The sequence below is a fragment of the Lemur catta genome, chromosome 8 (genome assembly GCF_020740605.2).
Source record: "Lemur catta isolate mLemCat1 chromosome 8, mLemCat1.pri, whole genome shotgun sequence".
Classification (NCBI taxonomy): domain Eukaryota; kingdom Metazoa; phylum Chordata; class Mammalia; order Primates; family Lemuridae; genus Lemur; species Lemur catta.
The window spans coordinates 88,107,634-88,115,182 of NC_059135.1; positions in this window are offsets into that span (position 1 = coordinate 88,107,634).

Consider the following 7,549-nt stretch of genomic DNA (forward strand, 5'->3'; position numbering starts at 1 on the left):
TATCATGTGCTCTTTTGGGTGGGTTAGAAAGAACGATGAGGAGTGTGGCAGAGGACAGCTGAGGCCAGAAAATGGATGAAGTGGCTTGGGGCTGGTGAGTTGGCAATAGACTGGATGTTTTTTCCCAAAAAATATTGATTCACTGGGTTCCATTGGACATCATGTTTTCCCCCCATTTCTTTACCTTCAAGAGATTTACAATCAAGGGGGCAATTTCATTGGTTAAAGCAGAGATCTCAACTCTATGAAATCAACATACCATTTTTACAAGAAATATTTTGTAGAGTCTTCTTTACTATCTTGAGATATATATGTGTGTGTGTGTGTGTGTGTGTGTATAATGTGTATATACAAATAACCTAACTATACAGTAATTAAAAGAGTCATGATAAGGTCCCAAATGTAATATAAAGAGAAATAAAATAAAAATTATTTATGATGAAATAATAATTTTTTTCAATATGTAAATCCTCAGACATGCACAGGAATAGACCCTAGTACACATAATGAATAGTCATTTCTATAGCTATTTCTGTATATGGAAACACTGTGCAGGTGGCAGCAAACTGATATGGGGATGTTGGTTTTATTACAGACTCAAGGACCAAGAGTGCTGTTGCCATCAGTGGTACAATTTTCTGATAAAGTGAACAACTCTTGGTAGTTTAAAATAAGATAGAATACAGTCTTCCCTCCATTTATATAGCAGCTGAATTCTAAAAAAAATCAGCAAATATTTAATTCTTGCAAAGGTACTACTGTTTATGAGCAAATGAGCATCTAGGTGGATGCTTAAAACTGAGGGTATATACCCATAAAAATGGTTTACAAAAACCCAAACCTAACAATATCAAGTAAAGATATAGTGCAATGGAATTCTTATACATTGCTGATGAGAGTGCAAATTAGTAAAATTATCTTGGACAACTGTGGGGCAAGACTTACTAAAGCTGAACATATGCCTACTCTACGATCCAACAGTTCTACTCCCAAGTATATATATACACTCAACAGAGAGCAGCATATATGCTCACAAAAGATTTGTGCAGGAATGTGCATAGCAGCTCAAAATGAAAACAAGTCATCGTGTCAATCCCTATTAGAATGGTAAGTTATGGCATATTTATATAGTAGAATATATAGCAATGAAAATGGACATACTACTGCTACATGCAATAATATGGATGGATCTCACAGAAAAAAATGTTAAATGAAAGGCAATTACAATAAACTATATAATGAATTATTACATTTAAAAAGTTTAAAAGAGGCAAAACTAGTCTGTGGTGAGAAAAGTCAGAATAGTGGTTAAGTCCGGGTGAGGAAGATGGACTGGAGGAACACAGAAAAGATTTCTAGGATAGTGGTCGTTCTCTATATGTTGCTCTGGACACAGGTGTATTCGCTTGTAAAAATGTATTTGGCTGTACAATAAAGTATATAAATTTTACTTCGAAACAATTTATAAAATCAAAACAAAACAGGAGATTCACCTATAAGAATATCTAGTGGAACATTCTTTTAGGGTAGAAATATTACATGGATCGCAGCACTTCTATCAACTCTTGATCTCTGCTTACTAAACTCCTGTAGCGTTATACCCAAAGTGCACAAAATTTCAAACTGTCCCTTCTAGGAGGCGAACCACCCCTGCTGAGCACTGAGTTTGTGATGTAGTCTAACAAAATTTTCTCAAATTTAAGTAATTTCTGTGCCACCTGAATTATTTTCTTAACATTTTTCTTTGACTTACTTTTTTCATGTAAACAAATGTATTTTAACAGAAATGTTATATCATTTTATACAAGTATAAAATCAGTCTTATTTGGCACAGATAGATAGTAATTATAAAAATGAATGAAATGACACAATTGTATTACAAGCCAGTACTGTTGCCTGCAGAACCTAGTAGGATAAAGCTTCTTTCTTTTGATTAGTTTTAGCCAGTATTAGAATGATATTAAAGGCAGAAAGTCTCATCAAGGTGAGACTTTCTCATAGATATAACGAAAAGGTTTGAAAAATAACTGCAGTAATTCTCACTACAAAAATATTTAGTTTATTGCAATTTGTTACATGGACGATGAACTATTGACAGTATACTTTCATGTAGCCTCAGCCATTCTGCTTTTTCCTGAGTCTCTCATGACAAATTAAATAAAATTACCCACATTGGTGTCCCTTCCTAGGTGGATACACTTATACTCTCTCCCCGCTTTGCAGCAAATGGCTTGATTATTTTCCAAAGAATGAGCCAACATGGTTCATTCATTTAGTAGTTACAGTAGGGCTAGCTATTAAATTTCACATGGTTAGCAGTGAGTGAGTGAATGCTGAGGGCTGAGTGCTCTAGCCCCAGCTCTGCTTACCAACACAGCCATTCAAAAGCATGTTAGGAAAACCAATGCAAACAAACAAACAAGGAATTTCTAATTTGCATTGAGTAACAAGTCACAATCAGGAACCACCTCCATAAGGACAAAATTATAAATGACTGTATATAACACCCATTCCCTTTGAGCTCCGAAATATATCTCAACATAGAAACACAATTCAATGTTATTTAATCCTTTACATGGTACCACACAAATAATCGCATGTATTACCAGAATCATGTGTAATACTTCTAACATGTTAGAAAGTATGACTAAGAAAAAAGGTCTAAGTTCTAAAACATATGAAAAAATTAATTTGGTATTAGGTTGAACTATAAGAAGTTGAAGGTTTTGAAGGTCAAAAATAATCAACTATTGGCAATTCCATATGTTTCAAAATAATAGCAATAATCATGAATTTCTTTGCATACCAACATAGTACAGTGTGGTCCTGGTGAGTAATAGGAAAATCAGACTATGTGTCAGAATCTGGGAGCAAGCTCTACCATTAAAATAGTGTAATATTGGACAAATTTATTCTCTTTGGGTACTGTTTACTTTTGCATGTGGAGAAAACATTAAATAGATCTGTCGTTCCCCAAATGTGCATGATTGTCCTCTGGGAGACTGTGGCATTAAGTATGTAGGTTTTTGAATCTATGTGCTCATCAAGCATTTTATGTAGAAAGAATAAATTATATCTTGCACATTTATGTTTGATTCCATGATGCTGAATGAGTAAAATTAATGTATCGAATTCATATTAGAATTTTATAATATATGTAAGTATTGAAAGTATAATTATTACATTTAAGAATATTCCTAAAATTTGTTTTATTTTGGTTCACGTCAGTGCTAAAAGATGTAACTGTTTCCCATCTTCAGCTAGTAAAAGATAATATTGAAAAATATTTTGAGCACTTAGGGCCAATTATTAATAAAACTCAGACTGGAAGGAAAGAACAAATCAAGGGTGAAACCATTCAGCTCCTTATTTATTGATGCGATGTCTAGTAAATACTTTCATTTGAACAAAATGGACCATGGAAAAGAAACTGAGGATATATTCTCTCACAGAAGCTGGCTAAGCTGAAGGTGCCTGAAATTAAGTCTGGAGAGAGACAGAGAAAGAGAGAAAGAGAGAGAGAGAGAGAGAGAGAACGAGGGCGCAAAGCCAGTCTGGAAAATAATCACGAGTGTGGCTTTCACCAGTGGAGTTGAATGGAGCCAAATGGAAAAAAAGACAACTTGTGTTTTGAGAGTGTTGTATGGCCAAAAGAATCCCCAGTTTGGATTAAATACTTCTGTGATTGTTAAAAACTTAATATGATCTTTAGGGTTTCAAAATTCTACAAAGTAGAGAGTAGACTGAGAAAGTTTTTCAGCCTCTTAAAAGGGCTCCAGTGTTCTCTTCATATGGAATCAGGGGTAAGAGAAATTTAATGGGGGCCCAGACAGCAGAACCAAGAACTCCAGTGGGGGCCTGATCAAAAATCACTCTCCAGCCCTAGAGTGGTGTGCCCTTGCAATTTCTGTGCAGTATGACTTCATAATGGTTTTGGACTAGTGATTCTGGGTGCATCCAATTCTCCTTTCTGTGTGGGGTTGTTTATTGCAATTATTCTACCCCTTTTCTACCATGGTCTGTTGGGTGTATGAGTTGCGTATAGCTTGTCTTTTTAGTCCATAGGTTTCAGTGCAAAAGAAGCCAAATCTAGAGAAAGACTATAAGTTCTTTGAAAAAGTCCCAAGATTTGAGTCTTATACTGAAATTATATGAGACTTTTATATCTTTTTTTTCAGTGGAGAATGAATGTATTTTAAAAGAACAATGGAAAGAAATGTATATTTATGACCCAGAGAGTGATCTGTGGTAGACTGTATATTTTTCTCAATTATCTACTGCTGTCCTGTGAGAGAATTATACATTCTGCTCCTTTCCATTCAGGCTTAGTCACATGACTTGCTGTAAGTGCCATCCTGTGAACGCACTGTGGTTCTTTTTTCCTGCTGCCATAAGGATAGCATGTCCCAGTCTGGAAATGAAGAAGACAGGGAGCAGAGATGTAATTAGTCCTCATCTGGCATGTAACATGAGCAAGAAATATACTTTTGTTGTTGCAAGCTGTTGATATTTGGGGGCTATGGATTACTACACACAGCATAATGCAGTGAAAACAGGTTATTCCTGGCACTAACTAGAGCAGAGCCAAAGCCAGAGGCAGGGCTACAAGTTTCCCGTTACAGCATCCTTTTCATGGCATCTCAGTCCTTTCCATGGTTAAAAACATGTTTGAATGTTTCAAAGATGGCCAAATTTTTTAAAAAAATTGTTGCTAGGACACACGTAAGTATTATAATATTAAGATATTTGCACAGTCCATCCAACTACACTCAAGGCACAGCTACATAGTCAAGTGAAATAGAAAATGGAAGCAATTGCCTAACTAATTTAACTTCTGATATGCCTTGCTTCAGTTATCTAGATATTTAAAGGAAAAGATTTTTAAAAATTATTCATTTTTACTCTCTTGGGTTTCAAGCTTACTTAGGTATAGACTTAATCTTCAAATTTCTGGATTTCCACTAAAGACAGTTTGAAGTAAAATAACTCTTGGAGTGGAACACTAGATGGATAATGGTCTCTTTCTTTTCTCACCTGAGAACACTATTCCAATGAAATCCTGACTAAATTAACTAGAAATCCTTGTGCAAGCGTCCAAAGCCACAAAAAAAATCATTTCATGGTGCAGTCTTGAGTTATCACACATCACTGCCAAATGCTAAAAGTAATACTCACAGCAGGACCATATTTTAGTGTCTGACTTGGAATATCACTTAATCACTTTTATCTCACATTTGGATTGTCGTGTTTTATGGAACTGCCTTAACTACTGTTTTCTCTATGAGCTAAGCAGCCTGATGTACCACTTTTTGTGTTCTGAGGCAACTTCAATTTAAATGTATTCAACCTCAACTGTCCTTTATTAAGGCAGAGGGTGCGTGCTCCACAGCTGAATCTCAAAGCTGTTTGGGATGAGATTCAGTCTTTATAATAAACCCTTCTATGGAGAAGTTGCTATTTGGCTCATAGAGTGTTTCATTGCAGGAAAAATATAGTCACATATATTAGTTTTATTTTTTATCATTCCTATCCTATTCTTTTAATGCCCACCTCTCCAAAGGTACTTTTCTTTCTGTTTACTTCTTCATGTTTTAAAATAAAATTGTAGCAAAATCTGTTCAAGAATCTCTGGATGTCAAGAGAACATAGAATTTATGAACTGCCTTCTGAATAAGAAAAAGAAAAAGGAAATAAAAGAAAGAAACAAAAGTATGCTGTATCTTAAAAACAGAAGAAATTTTCTCTTGATGTTTCATTTTTTTAAAATTATGCCCTATATGGTGATGGTGAAACATGATCACTGAGCTTCAGGAAATCCAAGTCTTCAACTAGCCAATGGCATATCCTGGCAAAAACCTCTTCCCCTTTTAATTTCTTTCTCTACAAATTAAAGCCATTCGACCAGCATATAGTTATCTTTGTTTTCAGTTGTGACCTTCTATCATTAAAAAGAAACCACTTTTGGAATAGGCATTATTTAGTCTAAACAAGGGGCTTCTCCAGTGTGTTTACAGAGACAGATTATCTTCAGGAATATCAAAGGTGCTGCTGCCAAAACTGCTTAAAAATTCAGAACATAAAGAAAATCTAACTACTTTCTAAGAGCAAGGCAATGTTTAACGTTCCAAATGCTCAAATGCTTCTGGGAGTACACTGCTACTGTTTTTGTTTTGTTTTTTTTTAAAGAGTTCAGCAACCCTCGTTGGGAATCTCTCAAATAACCTTTCCCTGGTTCCATTTTTATTTTGTTTTTCTCAGCCTTTGAATCGTTAGCCACCCAGTATGAAATGCAGGATTTTTTTTTGTAAACATTTTAAAGGAAATAACCCATTCCGAACATTTCTGAAGAAAATGACCTCTTACTTACAGAGTTGCCAAGGCATTTGTGTTAAAGACATGTTCTTTTCTTCTGGAGGCAATTTAGTATCTTTTTATTTATGCCCTTGACATGTTTTAAAGGTTAAAAATGCTCAATGTATTTCTGCTTCTAAAGTTAAAGGAATCACTTCCTCAGATACGGCTGCTTAATGTTCAATACTCTTAAATATGATTGGAAAGCTGAAATCGGGGAAGGAACAAATGCAGTTTTTGCATTAAGTGTGGGATGCAGAGCTGTTGCTGGCACAAATACAATATTGTTTAGGGAGATTGTGGCAGTTTTAGGGGACAGAGTGAGGTGAGGGTGCCAAGTGCTTGAAAAGTGAAGTCATTTCTCTTCTGACTCTCTCCCTGTGGGACTGAGTGTCTTATTTGACACTCAGCAGATGTACAATAAGGATGTAACCTCTAAGCTATGGCTTTATCAGGAATTTTCACTGTTTGCTTGCACAAATGAGAGCTAAAGCTGGAAGAACGAAGCCCCTTAAGTGAGAGCACTGCTCTTGGATTTTAGCTTGCTGAAATTTTGAAAATAAATGATAAGTTTGATTTAACTAATGTTGTTGAAGCTGTGCCTTGGGTTTTGCTGACTCTGGGTCCAGTTGTGAGGGTGTTGTGTGGTAGACAGGAAGAGCACTAAATCACACCCCACTCCTTCAGGCTTATCCATCTGAGGGAAGCTGAGATGCTTTTTTTGTTGTTCTCTCTCTGGCCCTTCCTTTTCCACTCTATACAATGAAGATTTAGGACTAGATGTTCGTAGGCTGACTTCTTGTTACATTTCTCAGTTTATTTTATTTTTTTTAATTCAGTGTATCCTTTCAGTTCTCTTGATCTCTAGAACTTTCCTGATGTCCTACCCTCTCAAGCTGGGAGAATCCTCTAATGAATAGGACTTTCCAAAGGTATTTATTTTCTGTCATTTTTGTTTATTTTATTTTTAATTCCACTTTTAATATCATAAAATTTTTCATTATTGATTTATGTCAACATTAATTTAGATTTACATTTTTATCACTTCTTTGATCTTCATTCTTTTTCGTATTTCAAACTTCCAATCTGTGATCATTTTTCTTTTGTCTGATATTCATGCTTCTTCAGTTTCCTTTGGCTAGGCTCTGCTACAAGTTTTAGTTTGCCTGAATATGTTTTCAGTGTGCGTCATTTTTGA